Source organism: Oncorhynchus masou, unplaced genomic scaffold (assembly GCF_036934945.1).
Source record: "Oncorhynchus masou masou isolate Uvic2021 unplaced genomic scaffold, UVic_Omas_1.1 unplaced_scaffold_4932, whole genome shotgun sequence".
NCBI lineage: Eukaryota > Metazoa > Chordata > Actinopteri > Salmoniformes > Salmonidae > Oncorhynchus > Oncorhynchus masou.
This window is the reverse complement of record NW_027011329.1, coordinates 1-24,711: the sequence shown is the minus strand read 5'-3', so window position 1 is coordinate 24,711 and position 24,711 is coordinate 1. Positions and strand designations below refer to the sequence as shown.

General features: G+C 50.2%; 1 pseudogene; it reads left to right on the top strand.

The window, feature by feature from the left end:
- The first annotated feature begins 8 nt into the window (after positions 1–8).
- Positions 9–16,895, top strand: LOC135535660 (tripeptidyl-peptidase 2-like; annotated as a pseudogene).
- Positions 16,896–24,711: the final 7,816 nt, after the last annotated feature.

Sequence of the window (24,711 nt, the reverse complement as noted above, 5' to 3'; positions counted from 1 at the left end):
GTGTTGACCAACAGAAAGAGCGGAAGGAGAAAATGTGGGATCCAGCACACAGAGCAGCTCTGGCCGAAGCCAGTCGTCGGGCAGAACAGTTTGACCTTGCTCACCCCTCCCCCTCACAGGTAACACTTTGACCTCACCCCTAACCCTCACAGGCAACACTTTGACCTCTCCCCTAACCTTCACAGGCAACACTTTGACCTCACCCCTAACCCTCACAGGCAACACTTTGACCTCTCCCCTAACCTTCACAGGCAACACTTTGACCTCTCCCCTAACCCTCACAGGTAACACTTTGACCTCTCCCCTAACCTTTACAGGTAACACTTTGACCTCTCCCCTCCCCCTCACAGGTAACATTTTGACCTCTCCCCTAACCCTCACAGGTAACACTTTGACCTCTCCCCTAACCCTCACAGGTAACACTTTGACCTCTCCCCTAACCCTCACAGGTAACACTTTGACCTCTCCCCTAACCCTCACAGGTAACACTTTGACCTCTCCCCTAACCCTCACAGGCAACATTTTGACCTCTCCCCTAACCCTCACAGGTAACACTTTGACCTCTCCCCTAACCCTCACAGGTAACACTTTGACCTCTCCCCTAACCCTCACAGGTAACACTTTGACCTCTCCCCTAACCCTCACAGGTAACACTTTGACCTCTCCCCTCCCCCTCACAGGTAACATTTTGACCTCTCCCTAACCCTCACAGGTAACACTTTGACCTCTCCCCTAACCCTCACAGGTAACACTTTGACCTCTCCCCTAACCCTCACAGGTAACACTTTGACCTCTCCCCTAACCCTCACAGGTAACACTTTGACCTCTCCCCCTAACCCTCACAGGCAACATTTTGACCTCTCCCCTAACCCTCACAGGTAACACTTTGACCTCTCCCCTAACCCTCACAGGTAACACTTTGACCTCTCCCCTAACCCTCACAGGTAACACTTTGACCTCTCCCTAACCCTCACAGGTAACACTTTGACCTCTCCCTTCCCCTCACAGGTAACACTTTGACCTCTCCCCTAACCCTCACAGGTAACACTTTGACCTCTCCCCTAACCCTCACAGGTAACACTTTGACCTCTCCCTTCCCCTCACAGGTAACACTTTGACCTCTCCCCTCCCCCTCACAGGTAACACTTTGACCTCTCCCTAACCCTCACAGGTAACACTTTGACCTCTCCCCTCCCCCTCACAGGTAACACTTTGACCTCTCCCTAACCCTCACAGGTAACACTTTGACCTCTCCCTAACCCTCACAGGTAACACTTTGACCTCTCCCTTCCCCTCACAGGTAACAGGTCAGTTAATCTCTCTGCTCATGGGTAAATGTGGTGTGGGCATAAACAGCATTAGAGGTATAGATGTTTAAACAACATTGGGATGGTTCAAATTTAGAAACAATCCTTACCGAATTTATTTTGGTTAATTATATATTTTTTGGGGGTTCAAAATGTAAATTGTCACTAACAGGTCTTCATCATCATCATCATCATCTTCATCCAGGGAAATGCTGAAATATCTTGAGTCTATAAGTATTCAACCTTTTTGTTATGTCCTGAGGAAACTGCTCAGGGAAGTCACCATTTTTATTTTTAACCTTTATTTAACCAGGCAAGTCAGCTAAGAACAAATTCTTATTTTCAATGACGGCCTGGGAACAGTGGGTTAACTGCCTGTTCAGGGGCAGAACGACAGATTTGTACCTTGTCAGCTCGGGGGTTTGAACTCACAACCTTCCGGTTACTAGTCCAACGCTCTAACCACTAGGCTACCCTGCCTATATACAGTACATTGGGTCCTACCAATGGGTGATATACACTACAATGGGTGATATACACTACATTGGGTCCTACCAATGGGTGATATACACTACATTGGGTCCTACCAATGGGTTATATACACTACATTGGGTCCTACCAATGGGTTATATACACTACATTGGGTCCTACCAATGGGTGATATACACTACAATGGGTTATATACACTACATTGGGTCCTACCAATGGGTTATATACACTACATTGGGTCCTACCAATGGGTTATATACAGTACATTGGGTCCTACCAATGGGTTATATACACTACATTGGGTCCTACCAATGGGTTATATACACTACATTGGGTCCTACCAATGGGTGATATACACTACATTGGGTCCTACCAATGGGTGATATACAGTACATTGGGTCCTACCAATGGGTTATATACACTACATTGGGTCCTACCAATGGGTTATATACACTACATTGGGTCCTACCAATGGGTGATATACACTACAATGGGTTATATACACTACATTGGGTCCTACCAATGGGTTATATACACTACATTGGGTCCTACCAATGGGTGATATACACTACAATGGGTTATATACACTACATTGGGTCCTACCAATGGGTTATATACACTACATTGGGTCCTACCAATGGGTTATATACAGTACATTGGGTCCTACCAATGGGTTATATACACTACATTGGGTCCTACCAATGGGTTATATACACTACATTGGGTCCTACCAATGGGTGATATACACTACATTGGGTCCTACCAATGGGTGATATACAGTACATTGGGTCCTACCAATGGGTTATATACACTACATTGGGTCCTACCAATGGGTGATATAGGTCACTGAACTGCCCTCTCTGGTAGGTGGACTGAACTGCCCTGTCTGGTAGGTAGACTGAACTGCCCTGTCTGGTAGGTAGACTGAACTGCCCTCTCTGGTAGGTAGACTGAACTGCCCTGTCTGGTAGGTAGACTGAACTGCCCTGTCTGGTAGGTAGACTGAACTGCCCTGTCTGGTAGGTAGACTGAACTGCCCTGTCTGGTAGGTAGACTGAACTGCCCTGTCTGGTAGGTGGACTGAACTGCCCTGTCTGGTAGGTGGACTGAACTGCCCTGTCTGGTAGGTAGACTGAACTGCCCTCTCTGGTAGGTAGACTGAACTGCCCTGTCTGGTAGGTGGACTGAACTGCCCTGTCTGGTAGGTAGACTGAACTGCCCTGTCTGGTAGGTAGACTGAACTGCCCTGTCCGGTAGGTAGACTGAACTGCCCTGTCTGGTAGGTAGACTGAACTGCCCTGTCTGGTAGGTAGACTGAACTGCCCTGTCTGGTAGGTAGACTGAACTGCCCTGTCTGGTAGGTGGACTGAACTGCCCTGTCTGGTAGGTAGACTGAACTGCCCTGTCCGGTAGGTAGACTGAACTGCCCTCTCTGGTAGGTAGACTGAACTGCCCTGTCTGGTAGGTAGACTGAACTGCCCTGTCTGGTAGGTAGACTGAACTGCCCTGTCTGGTAGGTAGACTGAACTGCCCTGTCTGGTAGGTAGACTGAACTGCCCTGTCTGGTAGGTAGACTGAACTGCCCTGTCTGGTAGGTGGACTGAACTGCCCTGTCTGGTAGGTAGACTGAACTGCCCTGTCCGGTAGAGTAGACTGAACTGCCCTGTCTGGTAGGTGGACTGAACTGCCCTGTCTGGTAGGTAGACTGAACTGCCCTGTCTGGTAGGTGGACTGAACTGCCCTGTCTGGTAGGTAGACTGAACTGCCCTGTCTGGTAGGTAGACTGAACTGCCCTGTCTGGTAGGTAGACTGAACTGCCCTGTCTGGTAGGTAGACTGAACTGCCCTGTCTGGTAGGTAGACTGAACTGCCCTGTCTGGTAGGTAGACTGAACTGCCCTGTCTGGTAGGTAGACTGAACTGCCCTGTCTGGTAGGTAGACTGAACTGCCCTGTCTGGTAGGTGGACTGAACTGCCCTGTCTGGTAGGTGAGACTGAACTGCCCTGTCTGGTAGGTGGACTGAACTGCCCTGCCTGGTAGGTAGACTGAACTGCCCTGTCTGGTAGGTGGACTGAACTGCCCTGTCTGGTAGGTAGACTGAACTGCCCTGTCTGGTAGGTAGACTGAACTGCCCTGTCTGGTAGGTAGACTGAACTGCCCTGTCTGGTAGGTGGACTGAACTGCCCTGTCTGGTAGGTAGACTGAACTGCCCTGTCTGGTAGGTAGACTGAACTGCCCTGTCTGGTAGGTAGACTGAACTGCCCTGTCTGGTAGGTAGACTGAACTGCCCTGTCTGGTAGGTAGACTGAACTGCCCTGTCTGGTAGGTGGACTGAACTGCCCTGTCTGGTAGGTAGACTGAACTGCCCTGTCTGGTAGGTGGACTGAACTGCCCTGTCTGGTAGGTAGACTGAACTGCCCTGTCTGGTAGGTAGACTGAACTGCCCTGTCTGGTGGGTAGACTGAACTGCCCTGTCTGGTAGGTAGACTGAACTGCCCTGTCTGGTAGGTAGACTGAACTGCCCTGTCTGGTAGGTAGACTGAACTGCCCCGTCTGGTAGTTAGACTGAACTGCCCTGTCTGGTAGGTAGACTGAACTGCCCTGTCTGGTAGGTGGACTGAACTGCCCTGTCTGGTAGGTAGACTGAACTGCCCTGTCTGGTAGGTAGACTGAACTGCCCTGTCTGGTAGGTAGCCAGGCCTGTGGTAGACTGAACTGCCCTGTCTGGTAGGTAGACTGAACTGCCCTGTCTGGTAGGTAGACTGAACTGCCCTGTCTGGTAGGTAGACTGAACTGCCCTGTCTGGTAGGTGGACTGAACTGCCCTGTCTGGTAGGTGGACTGAACTGCCCTGTCTGGTAGGTAGACTGAACTGCCCTGTCTGGTAGGTAGACTGAACTGCCCTGTCTGGTAGGTAGACTGAACTGCCCTGTCTGGTAGGTAGACTGAACTGCCCTGTCCGGTAGGTAGACTGAACTGCCCTGTCTGGTAGGTAGACTGAACTGCCCTGTCTGGTAGGTAGACTGAACTGCCCTGTCTGGTAGGTAGACTGAACTGCCCTGTCTGGTAGGTAGACTGGACTGCCCTGTCTGGTGGGTAGACTGAACTGCCCTGTCCGGTAGGTAGACTGAACTGCCCTGTCCGGTAGGTAGACTGAACTGCCCTGTCTGGTAGGTAGACTGAACTGCCCTGTCTGGTAGGTAGACTGAACTGCCCTGTCTGGTAGGTAGACTGAACTGCCCTGTCCGGTAGGTAGACTGAACTGCCCTGTCCGGTAGGTAGACTGAACTGCCCTGTCCGGTAGGTAGACTGAACTGCCCTGTCCGGTAGGTAGACTGAACTGCCCTGTCTGGTCGGTAGACTGAACTGCCCTGTCCGGTAGGTAGACTGAACTGCCCTGTCCGGTAGGTGGACTGAACTGCCCTGTCTGGTAGGTAGCCAGGACCGTGGTAGACTGAACTGCCCTGTCTGGTAGGTAGACTGAACTGCCCTGTCTGGTAGGTAGACTGAACTGCCCTGTCTGGTAGGTAGACTGGACTGCCCTGTCTGGTAGGTAGACTGAACTGCCCTGTCTGGTAGGTAGACTGAACTGCCCTCTCTGGTAGGTAGACTGAACTGCCCTCTCTGGTAGGTAGACTGAACTGCCCTGTCCGGTAGGTAGACTGAACTGCCCTGTCTGGTAGGTAGACTGAACTGCCCTCTCTGGTAGGTAGACTGAACTGCCCTCTCTGGTAGGTAGACTGAACTGCCCTCTCTGGTAGGTAGACTGAACTGCCCTGTCCGGTAGGTAGACTGAACTGCCCTGTCCGGTAGGTAGACTGAACTGCCCTGTCTGGTAGGTAGACTGAACTGCCCTCTCTGGTAGTTAGATTGGACTGCCCTGTCTGGTAGGTAGACTGAACTGCCCTGTCTGGTAGGTAGACTGAACTGCCCTGTCTGGTAGGTAGACTGAACTGCCCTGTCTGGTAGGTAGACTGAACTGCCCTCTCTGGTAGGTAGACTGAACTGCCCTGTCTGGTAGGTAGACTGAACTGCCCTGTCTGGTAGGTGGACTGAACTGCCCTGTCTGGTAGGTGGACTGAACTGCCCTGTCTGGTAGGTAGACTGAACTGCCCTGTCTGGTAGGTAGACTGAACTGCCCTGCCTGGTAGGTAGCCAGGACCATGGTAGACTGAACTGCCCTGTCTGGTAGGTAGACTGAACTGCCCTGTCTGGTAGGTAGACTGAACTGCCCTGTCTGGTAGGTGGACTGAACTGCCCTGTCTGGTAGGTAGACTGAACTGCCCTGTCTGGTAGGTAGACTGAACTGCCCTGTCTGGTAGGTAGACTGAACTGCCCTGTCTGGTAGGTAGACTGAACTGCCCTGTCTGGTAGGTAGACTGAACTGCCCTGTCTGGTAGGTAGACTGGACTGCCCTGTCTGGTAGGTAGACTGAACTGCCCTGTCCGGTAGGTAGACTGAACTGCCCTGTCCGGTAGGTAGACTGAACTGCCCTGTCTGGTAGGTAGACTGAACTGCCCTGTCTGGTAGGTAGACTGAACTGCCCTGTCTGGTAGGTAGACTGAACTGCCCTGTCCGGTAGGTAGACTGAACTGCCCTGTCCGGTAGGTAGACTGAACTGCCCTGTCCGGTAGGTAGACTGAACTGCCCTGTCCGGTAGGTAGACTGAACTGCCCTGTCTGGTCGGTAGACTGAACTGCCCTGTCCGGTAGGTAGACTGAACTGCCCTGTCCGGTAGGTGGACTGAACTGCCCTGTCTGGTAGGTAGCCAGGACCGTGGTAGACTGAACTGCCCTGTCTGGTAGGTAGACTGAACTGCCCTGTCTGGTAGGTAGACTGAACTGCCCTGTCTGGTAGGTAGACTGGACTGCCCTGTCTGGTAGGTAGACTGAACTGCCCTGTCTGGTAGGTAGACTGAACTGCCCTCTCTGGTAGGTAGACTGAACTGCCCTCTCTGGTAGGTAGACTGAACTGCCCTGTCCGGTAGGTAGACTGAACTGCCCTGTCTGGTAGGTAGACTGAACTGCCCTCTCTGGTAGGTAGACTGAACTGCCCTCTCTGGTAGGTAGACTGAACTGCCCTCTCTGGTAGGTAGACTGAACTGCCCTGTCCGGTAGGTAGACTGAACTGCCCTGTCCGGTAGGTAGACTGAACTGCCCTGTCTGGTAGGTAGACTGAACTGCCCTCTCTGGTAGTTAGACTGGACTGCCCTGTCTGGTAGGTAGACTGAACTGCCCTGTCTGGTAGGTAGACTGAACTGCCCTGTCTGGTAGGTAGACTGAACTGCCCTGTCTGGTAGGTAGACTGAACTGCCCTCTCTGGTAGGTAGACTGAACTGCCCTGTCTGGTAGGTAGACTGAACTGCCCTGTCTGGTAGGTGGACTGAACTGCCCTGTCTGGTAGGTGGACTGAACTGCCTGTCTGGTAGGTGAACTGAACTGCCCTGTCTGGTAGGTAGACTGAACTGCCCTGCCTGGTAGATAGACTGAACTGCCCTGTCTGGTAGGTAGACTGAACTGCCCTGTCTGGTAGGTGGACTGAACTGCCCTGTCTGGTAGGTGGACTGAACTGCCCTGTCTGGTAGGTGGACTGAACTGCCCTGTCTGGTAGGTAGACTGAACTGCCCTGTCTGGTAGGTAGACTGAACACCCTGTCTGGTAGGTGGACTGAACTGCCCTGTCTGGTAGGTGGACTGAGACTGCCCTGTCTGGTAAGTAGACTGAACTGCCTGTCTGGTGGGTGGACTGAACTGCCCCTGTCTGGTAGGTGGACTGAACTGCCCCTGTCTGGTAGGTAGACTGAACTGCCCTGTCTGGTAGGTAGACTGAACTGCTGTCTGGTAGGTGGACTGAACTGCCCTGTCTGGTAGGTGGACCTGAACTGCCTGTCTGGTAGGTGGACTGAACTGCCCTGTCTGGTAGGTAGCCTGGACTGCCCTGTGGTAGACTGAACTGCCCTGTCTGGTAGGTAGACTGAACTGCCCTGTCTGGTAGGTAGACTGAACTGCCCTGTCTGGTAGGTGGACTGGACTGCCCTGTCTGGTAGGTAGACTGAACTGCCTGTCTGCTGGGTAGACTGAACTGCCCTCTCTGGTAGGTAGACTGAACTGAACTGCCTCTCTGGTAGGTAGACTGGACTGCCCTGTCCGGTAGGTAGACTGAACTGCCCTGTCTGGTAGGTAGACTGAACTGCCCTGTCTGGTAGGTAGACTGAACTGCCCTGTCTGGTAGGTAGACTGAACTGCCCCGTCTGGTAGGTGGACTGAACTGCCCTGTCTGGTAGGTAGACTGAACTGCCCTGTCTGGTAGGTAGACTGAACTGCCCTGTCTGGTAGGTAGACTAGACTGCCCTCTCTGGTAGTTAGACTGGACTGCCCTGTCTGAGTAGGTAGACTGAACTGCCCTGTCTGGTAGGTAGACTGAACTGCCCTGTCTGGTGGGTAGACTGAACTGCCCTGTCTGGTAGGTAGACTGAACTGCCCTCTCTGGTAGGTGGACTGAACTGCCCTGTCTGGTAGGTAGACTGAACTGCCCTGTCTGTTGGGTGGACTGAACTGCCCTGTCCTGGTAGGTGGACTGAACTGCCCTGTCTGGTGCCAGGTAGACTGAACTGCCCTGTCCTGGTAGGTAGACTGAACTGCCCTGCCTGGTAGGTATGACTGAACTGCCCTGTCTGGTGGGTAGACTGAACTGCCCTGTCTGGTAAGGTGGACTGAACTGCCCTGTCTGGTAGGTGGACTGAACTGCCCTGTCTGGTAGGTGGACTGAACTGCCCTGTCTGGTAGGTGGACTGAACTGCCCTGTCTGGTAGGTAGACTGAACTGCCCTGTCTGGTAGGTGGACTGAACTGCCCTGTCTGGTAGGTGGACTGAACTGCCCTGTCTGGTAGGTGGACTGAACTGCCCTGTCTGGTAGGTGGACTGGAACTGCCCTGTCTGGTAGGTAGACTGAACTGCCCTGTCTGGTAGGTAGACTGAACTGCCCTGTCTGGTAGGTAGACTGAACTGCCCTGTCTGGTAGGTGGAGACTGCCTGTCTGGTAACTGCCCTGTCTGTCTGGTAGGTAGACTGAACTGCCCTGTCTGGTAGGTAGACTGAACTGCCCTGTCTGGGTAGGTAGACTGAACTGCCCTGTCTGGTAGGTAGACTGAACTGCCCTGTCTGGTAGGTGGACTGAACTGCCCTGTCTGGGTAGGTAGACTGAACTGCCCTGTCTGGTAGGTAGACTGAACTGCCCTGTCTGGTAGGTGGACTGAACTGCCCTGTCTGGTAGGTAGACTAGGAACTGCCCTGTCTGGTGGGTAGACTGGACTGTCTGGTAGGTAGACTGAACTGCCCTGTCTGGTAGACTGAACTGGACCCTGAACTGCCCTGTCTGGTAGGTGGACTGAACTGCCCTGTCTGGTTGAACTGCCCTGTCTGGTAGGTAGACTGAACTGCCCTGTCTAGTAGGTAGACTGAACTGCCCTGTCTGGTAGGTAGACTGAACTGCCCTGTCTGGTAGGTAGACTGAACTGCCCCTGTCTGGTAGGTAGACTGAACTGCCCTGTCCGGTAGGTAGACTGAACTGCCCTGTCTGGGGGTAGACTGAACTGCCCTGTCTGGGTAGGTAGATCGAACTGCCCTGTCTGGTAGGCAGACTGAACTGCCTCTCTGGTAGGTAGACTGAACTGCCCTGTCTGGTAGGTAGACTGAACTGAACTGCCCTGTCTGGTAGGTAGACTGAACTGCCCTGTCTGGTAGGTGGACTGAACTGCCCTGTCTGGTAGGTAGACTGAACTGCCCTGTCTGGTGCAGGTAGACTGAACTGCCCTGTCTGGTAGGTGGACTGAACTGCCCTGTCTGGTGGTAGACTGAACTGCCCTGTCTGGTAGGTAGACTGAACTGCCCTGTCTGGTAGGTAGACTGAACTGCCCTGTCCGGTAGGTAGACTGAACTGCCCTGTCTGGTAGGTAGACTGAACTGCCCCGTCTGGTAGGTGGACTGAACTGCCCTGTCTGGTAGGTGGACTGAACTGCCCTGTCTGAGTAGTTAGACTGGACTGCCCTGTCTGGTAGGTGGACTGAACTGCCCTGTCCGGTAGGTGGACTGAACTGCCCTGTCTGGTAGGTGGACTGAACTGCCCTGTCTGGTAGGTAGACTGAACTGCCCTGTCTGGTAGGTGGACTGAACTGCCTGTCTGGTAGGTAGACTGAACTGCCCCTGCCTGGTAGGTAGCCAGGACCATGGTAGACTGAACTGCCCTGTCTGGTAGGTAGACTGAACTGCCCTGTCTGGTAGGTAGACTGAACACCCTGTCTGGTATTCTGAACTGCCCTGTCTGGTAGACTGAACTGCCCTGTCTGGTAGGTAGACTGAACTGCCCTGTCTGGTAGGTGGACTGAACTGCCCTGTCTGGTAGATAGACTGAACTGCCCTGTCTGGTAGGTAGACTGAACTGCCCTGTCTGGTAGGTGGACTGAACTGCCCTGTCTGGTAGGTAGACTGAACTGCCCTGTCTGGTGGGTCGGAACTGCCCTGTCTGGTAGGTAGACTGAACTGCTCTGGGTCCTTGGGACTGCTCAGAGTCCTGGTTAGGACCCAATCTGAATGGTGAATTCTCGTTATTGTACTATTTAAAATGGCAGTTTAAACATTAGCAATTGTACATTTGTCACATCCCCAGCGAGCGATTTATCAATCCCGAGCACATGAGATGTGTGTGTAAATGAGTGTACACATTTAGTTTGCTCACGCCTGTCCGTTGTTTTATCAGGCTGAGAAGCTGCAGAAGGAGGAGCTGCTGTGCCAGTCAGAGATCCTGGCGTCCCTGGAGAAGAAGTACAACGACCCGGGTCCGGTCTACGACTGTCTGCTGTGGAACGACGGAGACACCTGGAGGTAGGAGGAACGCCGTCTGCTGGGTCAAACCCCTTTTCAGGTCCTCCTTCCTGCCTTCCTCAGTTCGTCTCCTGGGTCAGGTCCTCCTTCCTGCCTTCCTCAGTTCGTCTCCTGGGTCAAACCCCTTTTCAGGTCCTCCTTCCTGCCTTCCTCAGTTCATCTCCTGGGTCAGGCCCTCCTTCCTGCCTTCCTCAGTTCGTCTCCTGGGTCAAACCCATTTTCAGGCCCTCCTTCCTACCTTCCTCAGTTCATCTGCTGGGTCAAACCCCTTTTCAGGTCCTCCTTCCTGCCTTCCTCAGTTCGTCTCCTGGGTCAAACCCCTTTTCAGGCCTCCTTCCTCCCTTCCTCAGTTCATCTCCTGGGTCAAACCCCTTTCAGGTCCTCCTTCCTGCCTTCCTCAGTTCATCTGCTGGGTCAAACCCCTTTTCAGGTCCTCCTTCCTGCCTTCCTCAGTTCGTCTCCTGGGTCAAACCCCTTTTCAGGTCCTCCTTCCTCCTTCCTCAGTTCGTCTCCTGGGTCAAACCCCTTTTCAGGCCCTCCTTCCTGCCTTCCTCAGTTCGTCTCCTGGGTCAAAGCCCTTTTCAGGCCCTCCTTCCTGCCTTCCTCAGTTCGTCTACTGGGTCAAACCCCTTTTCAGGTCCTCCTTCCTGCCTTCCTCAGTTCATCTCCTGGGTCAGGTCCTCCTTCCTGCCTTCCTCAGTTCGTCTCCTGGGTCAAACCCCTTTTCAGGTCCTCCTTCCTGCCTTCCTCAGTTCGTCTCCTGGGTCAAACCCCTTTCAGGTCCTCCTTCCTGCCTTCCCCAGTTCGTCTCCTGGGTCAAACCCTTTTCAGGTCCTCCTTCCTGCCTTCCTCAGTTCGTCTACTGGGTCAAACCCCTTTTCAGGCCCTTCTTCCTGCCTTCCTCAGTTCGTCTGCTGGGTCAAACCCCTTTTCAGGTCCTCCTTCCTGCCTTCCTCAGTTCGTCTCCTGGGTCAAACCCTCCTTCCTGCCTTCCTCAGTTCGTCTCCTGGAAACCCCTCAGGCCCTCCTTCCTGCCTTCCTCAGTTCGTCTCCTGGGTCAAACCCCTTTTCAGGTCCTCCTTCCTGCCTTCCTCAGTTCGTCTGCTGGGTCAAACCCCTTTTCAGGTCCTCCTTCCTGCCTTCCTCAGTTCGTCTCCTGGGTCAGGCCCTCCTTCCTGCCTTCCTCAGTTTGTCTCCTGGGTCAAACCCCTTTTCAGGTCCTCCTTCCTGCCTTCCTCAGTTCGTCTCCTGGGTCAGGTCCTCCTTCCTGCCTTCCTCAGTTCGTCTCCTGGGTCAAACCCCTTTTCAGGTCCTCCTTCCTGCCTTCCTCAGTTCGTCTCCTGGGTCAAACCCTTTTCAGGTCCTCCTTCCTGCCTTCCTCAGTTCGTCTCCTGGGTCAAACCCCTTTCAGGCCCTCCTTCCTGCCTTCCTCAGTTCGTCTCCTGGGTCAGGTCCTCCTTCCTGCCTTCCTCAGTTCGTCTCCTGGGTCAGGTCCTCCTTCCTGCCTTCCTCTGTTCGTCAGATCAAACCCTTTGTCCCTGGTGTCTTCCCATCCATCTGTGTTCATCTCACCAGGGCTGAAGTGGACATTTTTGAGAGGAGATCTGTCTTTATGTGTCCTAAACCCTACTCCTTAACCCCTACTCCCCCCTCTAACCTCTAACCCCTACCCATGAACCTCTAACCCTGGGTAACCCTAACCTCCACCCCCTAAACTGATTCCCCCTGAACCTCTAACCTCTACCCCTAAACTGATCCTGTAACCTCTAACCTCTACCCCTAAACTGATTCCCTGAACCTCTAACCTCTACCCCTAAACTGATACCCTGTAACCTCTAACCTCTACCCCCTAAACTGATACCCCCTAACCTCTACCCCCTAACCTGTAACCTCTAACCCCTACCCCCTAAACTGCTACCCCGTAACCTCTAACCCCTAAACTGCTACCCTGTAACCTCTAACCCCTAAAGGTACTAATCTCTACAGGGCTGTGGTAGACACCTCAGAAACTGGAGACCTGTCCAGCTGCACGGTCAAACCTCTACCCTCCTAACCTCTACAGGGCTGTGGTAGACACCTCAGAGACTGGAGACCTGTCAGCTGCCTCCTTCCTGACCTCTACTCTCTAACCTCTACAGGGCTGTGGTAGACACCTCAGAGACTGGAGACCTGTCCAACTGCACGGTCCTGACCTCTACCCTCTAACCTCTACAGGGCTGTGGTAGACACCTCAGAGACTGGAGACCTGTCCAGCCTTCCTCGGTCCTGACCTCACCCTCTATCCTCTACAGGGCTGGGTAGACACCTCAGAGACTGGAGACCTGTCCAGCTGCACGGTCCTGACCTCCTACAGAGAGAAGCAGGGTCAGTTTGCTACTCTGGGAAACGCTGAGATGCTCAACTGCCTTCCTCCGTTAACATCTACGGGTCAAACCCTTTTCAGGAAACACTCTCCTGCATCGTCACCAGCGGAGGTCAGAGTTCACGTAGATCCCCTGTATTGTAGGAGTCTGCCCTGCGTCTTGGCGTCTACAGCTGTGACGGTCTTGTCTCTGTTCAGGGGCTCATGGGACCCACGTGGCGAGCATAGCAGCAGGCCACTTCCCAGATGAGCCGGAGCGGAACGGGTCCTGCCCCTGGCGCCCAGATCCTGGCGTTGAAGATCGGAGGTCACTTCGGCTCAGCACCATGGAGACGGGCACCGGACTCATCCGGGTAGGCTGAAACAGGTGTCAATCCACACAACAGACCAGGGCCTCCCGGTTCCACTCCATTCATCAATTCTCCTCTGTTCTTGTTTTGGTTCATTCACACTCCTCCTCTCTCTCTCCATCTCTTTCTGTCTCTTTCTGTCTCTTTCTCTGTCTCTTTCTGTCTCTCTCTCTCTCTTTTTCTGTCTCTCTCTCTCTCTTTCTGTCACTCTCTCTTTCTGTCTCTTTCTGTCTCTGTCTTCCTTTTTCTTTCTGTCTCTCTCTCTCTCCATCTCTTTCTGTCTCTTTCTCTGTCTCTTTCTGTCTCTCTCTCTCTCCCCGTCTCTCTCTCTTTTTCTGTCTCTCTCTCTCTCTTTCTGTCACTCTCTCTTTCTGTCTCTTTCTGTCTCTCTCTCTCTCTGTCTTTCTGTCTTTCTCTGTCTCTTTCTGTCTTTCTCTCTCTCTTTCTGTCTCTCTCTCTCTCTGTCTTTCTGTCTTTCTCTGTCTCTTTCTGTCTTTCTCTCTGTCTCTCTGTCTCTGTCTCTCTTTCTCTGTCTCTCTCTGTCTTTCTGTTTCTCTCTGTCTAGATGATAGAGGTGATCAACTATAAATGTGACCTGGTTAACTACAGCTATGGAGAAGCTACCCACTGGCCCAACTCAGGGTGAGAGAGATGGCTTTTTACTGTCTGTGTGTCTGGTAACTCTCTGTGTGTGTGTGTGTCTGGTAACTCTCTGTCTGTGTGTCTGGTAACTCTGGTGTGTCCTCTGTGTTGTCCAACAGGAGGATCTGTCCAGGTGATTGGTAACTCTGTGTGTCCTCTGTGTTGTCCAACAGGAGGATCTGTGAGGTGATTGGGAACTCTGTGTGTCCTCTGTGTTGTCCAACAGGAGGATCTGTGAGGTGATTGGTAACTCTGTGTGTCCTCTGTGTCTGTCCAACAGGAGGATCTGTGAGGTGATTGGTAACTCTGTGTGTCCTCTGTGTTGTCCAACAGGAGGATCTGTGAGGTGATTGGTAACTCTGTGTGTCCTCTGTGTTGTCCAACAGGAGGATCTGTGAGGTGATTGTAATCTCTGTGTGTCCTCTGTGTTGTCCAACAGGAGGATCTGTGAGGTGATTGGTAACTCTGTGTGTCCTCTGTGTTGTCCAACAGGGGGATCTGTGAGGTGATTGGTAACTCTGTGTGTCTCTGTGTTGTCCAACAGGAGGATCTGTGAGGTGATTGGTAATCCGCTGTGTGTCCTCTGTGTTGTCCAACAGGAGGATCTGTGAGGTGATTGGTAACTCTGTGTGTCCTCTGTGTTGTCCAACAGGAGGATCTGTGAGGTGATTGGTAACTCTGTGTGTCCTCTGTGTTGTCCAACAGGAGGATCTGTGTGTGGTAGGTGATTGGTAACTCTGTGTGTCCTCTGTGTTGTCCAACAGGAGGATCTGTGAGGTGATTGGTAACTCTGTGTGTCCTCTGTGTTGTCCAACAGGAGGATATGTGAGGTGATTGGTAACTCTGTGTGTCCTCTGTGTTGTCCAACAGGAGGATCTGTGAGGTGATTAGTAACTCTGTGTGTCCTCTGTGTTGTCCAACAGGAGGATCTGTGAGGTGATTGGTGAAGCAGTTCAGAAACACAACGTATTGTTTGTGTCCAGCGCTGGGAACAACGGGCCCTGTCTGTCTACTGTCGGCTGTCCTGGAGGGACTACTGCTGCTGTTATAGGTACACACACACACACACTCTGTCTACTGTCGGCTGTCCTGGAGGGACGACTGCTGCTGTTATAGGTACACACACACACACACACACTCTGTCTACTGTCGGCTGTCTTGGAGGGACTACTGCTGCTGTTATAGGTACACACACACACACACTCTGTCTACTGTCGGCTGTCTTGGAGGGACTACTGCTGCTGTTATAGGTACACACACACACACACACACACACACACACACACTCTGTCTACACACACTCTGTCGGCTGTCCTGGAAGGACGACTGCTGCTGTTATAGGTACACACACACACTCTGTCTACTGTCGGCTGTCTTGGAGGGACTACTGCTGCTGTTATAGGTACACACACACACACACACACACACACACACACACACACACACACACACACACACACACACACACACACACACACACACACACACACACACACACGTGGGGGTGTGTTTACACACACACACACACGTGGGGGTGTGTTTACACACTCTGTCTACGTGTCCCCGGGTCTCCTCCTGGAGGACTACTGCTGGCTGGGGTTATAGGGTCTCACACACCACACACACACGCACACACACTTCACACGTCTGTGTCTACTGTCGGCTCCTGGAGGGACGACTGCTGCTGTTCAGGTGTGGGGGTGTGTTTAACCCCGTTGGTCTCCTCTTCCAGGCGTGGGGGTGTGTTTAACCCCGTTGGTCTCCTCTTCCAGGCGTAAGGGGGTGTGTTTAACCTCGTTGGTCTCCTCTTCAGGCGTGGGGGTGTGTTTTACCCTCAGGGTCTCTTCTTCCTGGCGTGGGGGTGTATGTGTGTTTAACCCCGGGTCTCCTCTTCCAGGCGTGGGGGTGTGTTTTAACCCCGTTGGTCTCCTCTTCCAGGCGTGGGGTGTGTTTACCCCGTTGGTCTCCTCTTCCAGGCGTGGGGTGTGTTTTAACCCCGTGGGTCTCCTCTTCCAGGCGTGGGGGTGTGTTTAACCCCGTTGGTCTCCTCTTCCAGGCGTGGGGGTGTGTTTAACCCCGTTGGTCTCCTCTTCCAGGCGTGGGGTGTGTTTAACCCCGTTGGTCTCCTCTTCCAGGCGTGGGGTGTGTTTAACCCCGTTGGTCTCCTCTTCCAGGCGTGGGGGTGTATGTGTTTAACCCCGTTGAGAGAGAAGCTCCTCTCCTCTTCCAGGCGTACCGGGGGGGTGTATGTGTGTTTAAGGAACCCCGTTGGTCTCCTCTTCCAGGCGTGGGGTGTGTTTAGGTGGGTTGGTCTCCTCTTCTAGGTGTGGGGGTGTGTTTTATGTGTGTTGGTCTCCTCGTCCAGGCGTGGGGGTTGTTTTAATGTGTGTTTAACCCCGTTGGTCTCCTCTTCCAGGCGTGGGGTGTGTTTAACCCGTTGGTCTCCTCTTCCAGGCGTGGGGGGTGTGTGTTAACCCCGTTGGTCTCTCTTCCAGGCGTGGGGGTGTGTTTAACCCCGTTGGTCTCCTCTTCCAGGCGTGGGGTGTGTGTGTGTTAACCCCGTTGGTCTCCTCTTCCAGGCGTGGGGCTGTGTTTAACCCCGTTGGTCTCCTCTTCCAGGCGTGGGGGCGTATGTAACTCCAGACATGATGGTTGCAGAGTATTCTCTGAGAGAGAAGCTCCCTCCGAACCAGTACACCTGGTCGTCTCGGGGGCCCCAGTACCGACGGGCCCTGGGGGGTCAGTATCACTGGTGTCTCTGGGGGCCATGTCGCCTCCGTACCCAACTGGACTCAGAGGAACCCAGCTGATGAATGGTACCTCCATGTCGTCCCCCAACGCCTGTGGAGGGATTGCCTGGTGCTGTCAGGTGGGTGTGTTAATGTGTGTGTGTGTGTGTTTAATGGGGGTGTGTTAATATGTGTGTGTGTGTGTATGTGTTAATGGGGGTTGTTTTAATGTGTGTGTGTTATAATGGGGTGTGTGTGTGTGTTATAATGGGGTGTGTGTGTGTGTGTGGAGTGTGTTATAATGGGGGTGTGTGTGTGTGTGTTATAATGGGGGGGTTGTTTTAATGTGTGTGTGTTATAATGGGGTGTGTGTGTTTATAATGGGGTGTGTGTGTAGTGTCTATAATGGGAGTGTGTGTTACTGTATAGTGGAGTAGTGTCTATAATAGTGGAGAACTGTGTGTTATAAACTGGTGTGTGTGTTATAATGGAGAACTAGTGTGTGTGTGTGTTATAATGGGGTGTCTACTGTGTGTTATAATGGAGAACTGGTGTTGTTATAATGGTGTCTGTGTGTGTGTTATAATGGAGAACTGTGTGCGTGTATAGTTATAATGGTGTCTACTGTGTTATAATGTGTACTGTATAAACTGGTGTGTGTGTATAGTGTGTGTCTACTGTATAGTGAAGAACTGTGTCTACGTATAGTGGAGAACTGGTGTCTGAAGTGGAGAACGGTATCCATCCGTCTGTCTCCGTATCGGTGAGGAGAGTCTCTGGAGAACTGGTGTCTACTGAAGGTCAACGACATCGAGGTGTTCGCACAGGGACACGGAATCATACAGGCAAGACTCCTCTGTGTTGGACAGGAAGTTGGACAGGAAGTTGGACTGTTGAGTAGAACTGGTGTCTACTGTATAGTGGAGAACTGGTGTCTACTGTATAGTGGAGAACTGTGTCTACTGTATAGTGGAGAACTGGTGTCTACTGTATCGTGGAGAACTGGTGTCTACTGTATCGTGGAGAACTAGTGTCTACTGTATAGTGGAGAACTGGTGTCTACTGTATAGTGGAGACTGTATAGTGGAGATCTAGTGTCTACTGTGTATAGTGTCTACTGTATAGTGGAGAACTGGTGTCTACTGTATAGTGGAGAACTAGTGTCTACTGTATAGTGGAGAACTGGTGTCTACTGTATAGTGGAGAACTAGTGTCTACTGTATAGTCAGTGTCTACTGTATAGTGGAGAGCTAGTGTCTACTGTATAGTGGAGAACTGGTGTCTACTGTATAGTGGAGAACTAGAACTGGTGTCTACTGTATAGTGGAGAACTGGTGTCTACTGTATAGTGGAGAACTGGTGTCTACTGTATAGTGGAGAACTAGTGTCTACTGTATAGTGGAGAACTGGTGTCTACTGTATAGTGGAGAACTAGTGTCTACTGTATAGTGGAGAACTGTATAGTGGAGAACTACTGTATAGTGGAGAACTGGTGTCTACTGGTGTCTACTGTATAGTGGAGAACTGGTGTCTACTGTATAGTGGAGCTGGTGTCTACTGTATAGTGGAGAACTGGTGTCTACTGTATAGTGGAGGAGTGGACTAAAGTGGGAACTGGTGTCTACTGTATAGTGGAGAACTGGTGTCTACTGTATAGTGGAGAACTGGTGTCTACTGTATAGTGGAGAACTGGTGTCTACTGTATAGTGGAGAACTGGTGTCTACTGTATAGTGGAGAACTGGTGTCTACTGTATGTGGAGAACTTGAACTGTATGTCTACTGTATAGTGGAGAACTACTGTGTGGAGAACTGGTGTCTACTGTATAGTGGAGAACTGGTGTCTACTGTATAGTGAGAACTGGTGTCTACTGTATAGTGGAGAACTAGTGTCTACTGTATAGTGGAGAACTGGTGTCTGCACTACTGTATAGTGGAGAACTGGTGTCTACTGTATAGTGGAGAACTGGTGTCTACTGTATAGTGGAGAACTGGTGTCTACTGTGATAGTGGGGAGAACTGGTGTCTACTGTATAGTGGAGAACTGGTGTCTACTGTATAGTGGAGAACTGTGTCTACTGTATAGTGGAGAACTGGTGTCTACTGTATAAAACTATAGTGGAGAACTGGTGTCTACTGTATAGTGGAGAACTGGTGTCTACTATAGTGGAGAACTGGTGTCTACTGTATAGTGAGAACTGGTGTCTACTGTATAGTGGAGAGCTGGTGTCTACTGTATAGTGGAGAACTGGTGTCTACTGTATAGTGGAGAACTGGTGTCTACTGTATAGTGGACTGTATAGTGGAGAACTGGTGTCTACTGTATAGTGGAGAACTGGTGTCTACTGTATAGTGGAGAACTGGTGTCTACTGTATAGTGGAGAACTGGTGTCTACTGTATAGTGGAGAACTGGTGTCTACTGTATAGTGGAGAACTGGTGTCTAATCGTGGAGAACTGGTGTCTACTGTATAGTGGAGAACTGGTGTCTACTGTATAGTGGAGAACTGGTGTCTACTGTATAGTGGAGAACTGGTGTCTACTGTATAGTGGAGAACTGGTGTCTACTGTATAGTGGAGAACTGGTGTCTACTGTATCGGGAGAACTGGTGCTCACTGTATAGTGGAGAACTGGTGTCTACTGTATAGTGGAGAACTGGTGTCTACTGTACTGGTGTCTACTGTATAGTGGAGAACTGGTGTCTACTGTATAGTGGAGAACTGGTGTCTACTGTATAGTGGAGAACTGGTGTCTACTGTATAGTGGAGAACTGGTGTCTACTGTATAGTGGAGAACTGGTGTCTACTGTATAGTGGAGAACTGGTGTCTACTGTATAGTGGAGAACTGGTGTCTACTGTATAGTCAGCTAGTGTCTACTGTATAGTGGAGAACTGGTGTCTACTGTATAGTGGAGAACTGGTGTCTACTGTATAGTGGAGAACTGGTGTCTACTGTATAGTGGAGAACTGGTGTCTACTGTATAGTGGAGAACTGGTGTCTACTGTATAGTGGAGAACTGGTGTCTACTGTATAGTGGAGAACTGGTGTCTACTGTATAGGTTAGTGGAGAGAACTGGTGTCTACTGTATAGTGGAGAACTGGTGTCTACTGTATAGTGGAGAACTGGTGTCTACTGTATAGTGGAGAACTGGTGTATCGTGGAGAACTGGTGTCTACTGCATAGTGGAGAACTGTGGAGAACTGTCTACTGTATAGTGGAGAACTGGTGTCTACTGTATAGTGGAGAACTGGTGTCTACTGTATCGTGGAGAACTGGTGTCTACTGTATCGTGGAGAACTGGTGTCTACTGTATAGTCAGCTAGTGTCTACTGTATAGTGGAGAACTGGTGTCTACTGTATAGTGGAGAGCTGGTGTTCACTGTGTGTCTACTGTATAGTGGTGTCTAGCTAGTGTCTACTGTATAGTGGAGAACTGGTGTCTACTGTATAGTCAGTGTCTAGTATAGTGGAGAACTACTACTGTATAGTGGAGAACTGGTGTCTACTGTATAGTGGAGAACTGGTGTCTACTGTATCGCGGGAGAACTGGTGTCTACTGTATAGTGGAGAACTGGTGTCTACTGTATAGTGGAGAACTGGTGTCTACTGTATAGTGGAGAACTGGTGTCTACTGTATAGTGGAGAACTGTGTCTACTGTATAGTGGAGAACTGGTGTCTACTGTATAGTGGAGAACTGGTGTCTACTGTATCGTGGAGAACTGGTGTCTACTGTATATAGTGGAGAACTGGTGTCTACTGTATAGTGGAGAACTGGTGTCTACTGTATAGTGGAGAACTGGTGTCTACTGTATAGTGGAGAACTGGTGTCTACTGTATAGTGGAGAACTGGTGTCTACTGTATAGTGGAGAACTGGTGTCTACTGTATAGTGGAGAACTGGTGTCTACTGTATAGTGGAGAACTGGTGTCTACTGGTGTCTACTGTATAGTGGAGAACTGGTGTCTACTGTATAGTGGAGAACTGGTGTCTACTGTATAGTGGAGAACTAGTGTCTACTGTATAGTGGAGAACTGGTGTCTACTGTATAGTGGAGAACTGGTGTCTACTGTATAGTGGAGAACTGGTGTCTAGTGTGGAGAGCTGGTGTCTACTGTATAGTGGAGAACTGGTGTCTACTGTATAGTGGAGAACTGGTGTCTACTGTATAGTGGAGAACTGGTGTCTACTGTATAGTGGAGAACTGGTGTCTACTGTATAGTGGAGAACTGGTGTCTACTGTATCGTGGAGAACTGGTGTCTACTGTATAGTGGAGAACTGGTGTCTACTGTATAGTGGAGATCTAGTGTCTACTGTATAGTGGAGATCTAGTGTCTACTGTATAGTGAACTGGTGTCTACTGTATAGTGGAGAACTCTACTGTATAGTGGAGAACTGGTGTCTACTGTATCGTGGAGACTGGTGTCTACTGTATAGTGGAGAACTGGTGTCTACTGTATAGTGGAGAACTGGTGTCTACTGTATAGTGGAGAACTGGTGTCTACTGTATAGTGGAGAACTGGTGTCTACTGTATAGTGGAGAGCTAGTGTCTACTGTATAGTGGAGAACTAGTATGGAGAACTCTACTGTATAGTGGAGAACTAACTGTATAGTGGAGAACTAGTGTCTACTGTATAGTGGAGAACTAACTAGTGTCTACTGTATAGTGGAGAACTAACTGTATAGTGTCTACTGTATAGTGGAGAACTGGTGTCTACTGTATAGTGGAGAACTGGTGTCTACTGTATAGTGGAGAACTGGTGTCTACTGTATAGTGGAGAACTGGTGTCTACTGTATAGTGGAGAACTGGTGTCTACTGTATAGTGGAGCTGGTGTCTAACTGGTGTCTACTGTATAGTGGAGAACTGGTGTCTACTGTATAGTGGAGAACTGGTGTCTACTGTATAGTGGAGAACTGGTGTCTACTGTATAGTGGAGAACTAGTGTCTACTGTATAGTGGAGAACTAGTGTCTACTGTATAGTGGAGAACTGTCTACTGTATAGTGTCTACTGTATAGTGGAGAACTAGTGTCTACTGTATAGTGGAGAACTGGTGTCTACTGTATAGTGGAGAACTGGTGTCTACTGTATAGTGGAGAACTGGTGTCTACTGTATAGTGGAGAACTAACTAGTGTCTACTGTATAGTGGAGAACTGGTGTCTACTGTATAGTGGAGAACTAGTGTCTACTGTATAGTGGAGAACTGGTGTCTACTGTATAGTGGAGAACTGGTGTCTACTGTATAGTGGAGAAGTGGTGTCTACTGTATAGTGGAGAACTGGTGTCTACTGTATAGTGGAGAACTGGTGTCTACTGTATAGTGGAGAACTGTGACTACTGTATAGTGGAGAACTGGTGTCTGCTGTATAGTGGAGAACTGGTGTCTACTGTATAGTGGTGTCTACTGGAGTGGAGAACTGGTGTCTAGTGTCTACTGTATAGTGGAGAACTGGTGTCTACTGTATAGTGGAGAACTGGTGTCTACTGTATAGTGGAGAAATCTAGTGTCTACTGTATAGTGGAGAACTAGTGTCTACTGTATAGTGGAGTGGAGAACTGGTGTCTACTGTATAGTGGGGAACTGGTGTCTGCTGTATAGTGGAGAACTAGTGACTACTGTATAGTGGAGAACTAGTGTCTACTGTATAGTGGAGAACTGTGTCTACTGTATAGTGGAGAGCTAACTGTATAGTCAGCTAGTGTCTACTGTATAGTGGAGAAACTGGTGTCTACTGTGTCTACTGTAGTGGAGAACTGGTGTCTACTGTATAGTGGAGAACTGGTGTCTACTGTATAGTGGAGAACTGGTGTCTACTGTATAGTCAATAGTGTCTACTGTATAGTGGAGAACTAGTGTCTACTGTATAGTGGAGAACTGGTGTCTACTGTATAGTGGAGAACTGGTGTCTGTATAGTGGAGAACTGGTGTCTACTGTATAGTGGAGAACTAACTAGTGTCTACTGTATAGTGGAGAACTGGTGTCTACTGTATAGTGGAGAACTAGTGTCTACTGTATAGTGGAGAACTGGTGTCTACTGTGTCTGCTGTATAGTGGAGAACTGGTGTCTACTGTATAGTCAGCTAGTGTCTACTGTAAGTGGAGAACTGGTGTCTACTGTATAGTGGAGAACTAGTGTCTACTGTATAGTGGAGAACTGGCTAACTATAGTGGAGAACTGGTGTCTACTAAGGAGAACTAGTGTCTACTGTATAGTGGAGAACTGGTGTCTACTGTATAGTGGAGAGCTACTGTATAGTGGAGAACTGGTGTCTACTGTATAGTGGAGAACTGGTGTCTAGCTAACTAGTGTCTACTGTATAGTGGAGAACTGGTGTCTACTGTATAGTGGAGAACTGTTGTCTACTGTGGCTAGTGGAGAACTGGTGTCTAATGAGAACTAGTGTCTACTGTATAGTGGAGAACTGGTGTCTACTGTATAGTGGAGAACTAACTAGTGTCTAGTGTGGAGAACTGGTGTCTACTGTATAGTGGAGAACTGGTGTCTGTACTGTATAGTGGAGTGGAGACTGGTGTCTACTGTATAGTGGAGCTAGTGTCTGCTGTATAGTGGAGAACTGGTGATTGCTGGTGTAACTACTGTATAGTGGAGCTAACTAGTGTCTACTGTATAGTGGAGAACTAGTGTCTACTGTATAGTGGAGAACTAGTGTCTACTGTATAGTGGAGAACTAGTGTCTACTGTATAGTGGAGAACTGGTGTCTACTGTATAGTGGAGAACTACTGTGTCTACTGTATAGTGGAGAACTAACTAGTGTCTACTAACTAGTATATAGTGGAGAACTGGTGTCTACTGTATAGTGGAGAACTGGTGTCTACTGTATAGTGGAGAACTGGTGTCTACTGTATAGTGGAGAACTAGTGTCTACTGTATAGTGGAGAACTGGTGTCTACTGTATAGTGGAGAACTGGTGTCTACTGTATAGTGGAGAACTGGTGTCTACTGTATAGTGGAGAACTGGTGTCTACTGTATAGTGGAGAACTGGTGTCTACTGTATAGTGGAGAACTGGTGTCTACTGTATAGTGGAGTAGCTGGTGTCTACTGTATAGTGGAGAACTGGTGTCTACTGTATAATGGAGAACTGGTGTTCACTGTATAGTGGAGAACTGGTGTCTACTGTATAGTGGAGAACTGGTGTCTACTGTATCGTGGAGAACTGGTGTCTACTGTATAGTGGAGAACTAGTGTCTACTGTATAGTGGAGAACTGGTGTCTACTGTATAGTCAGCTAGTGTCTACTGTATAGTGGAGAACTGGTGTCTACTGTATAGTGGAGATCTAGTGTCTACTGTATAGTGGAGAACTGGTGTCTACTGCATAGTGGAGAACTAGTGTCTACTGGTGTCTGCTGTCTAGTGGAGAACTAGTGTCTACTGTATAGTGGAGAACTGCGTCTACTGTATAGTGGAGAACTGGTGTCTTGTATAGTGGAGAACTGGTGTCTGCTGTATAGTGGAGAACTAACTAGTGTCTACTGTATAGTGGAGAACTGGTGTCTGCTGTATAGTGGAGAACTGGTGTCTACTGTATAGTGGAGAACTGGTGTCTACTGTATAGTGGAGAAGTGGTGTCTACTGTATAGTGGAGAAGTGGTGTCTACTGCAGGTGTCTGGTGTCTACTGTATAGTGGAGAACTGGTGTCTACTGTATAGTCAGCTAGTGTCTACTGTATAGTGGAGAATTGGTGTCTACTGTATAGTGGAGAACTGGTGTCTACTGTATAGTGGAGAACTGGTGTCTACTGTATAGTGGAGAACTGGTGTCTACTGTATAGTGGAGAACTGGTGTCTACTGTATAGTGGAGAACTAGTGTCTACTGTATGCGGAGAACTGGTGTCTACTGTATAGTGGAGAACTGGTGTCTACTGTATAGTGGAGAACTGGTGTCTACTGTATAGTGGAGAACTAGTGTCTACTGTATAGTGGAGA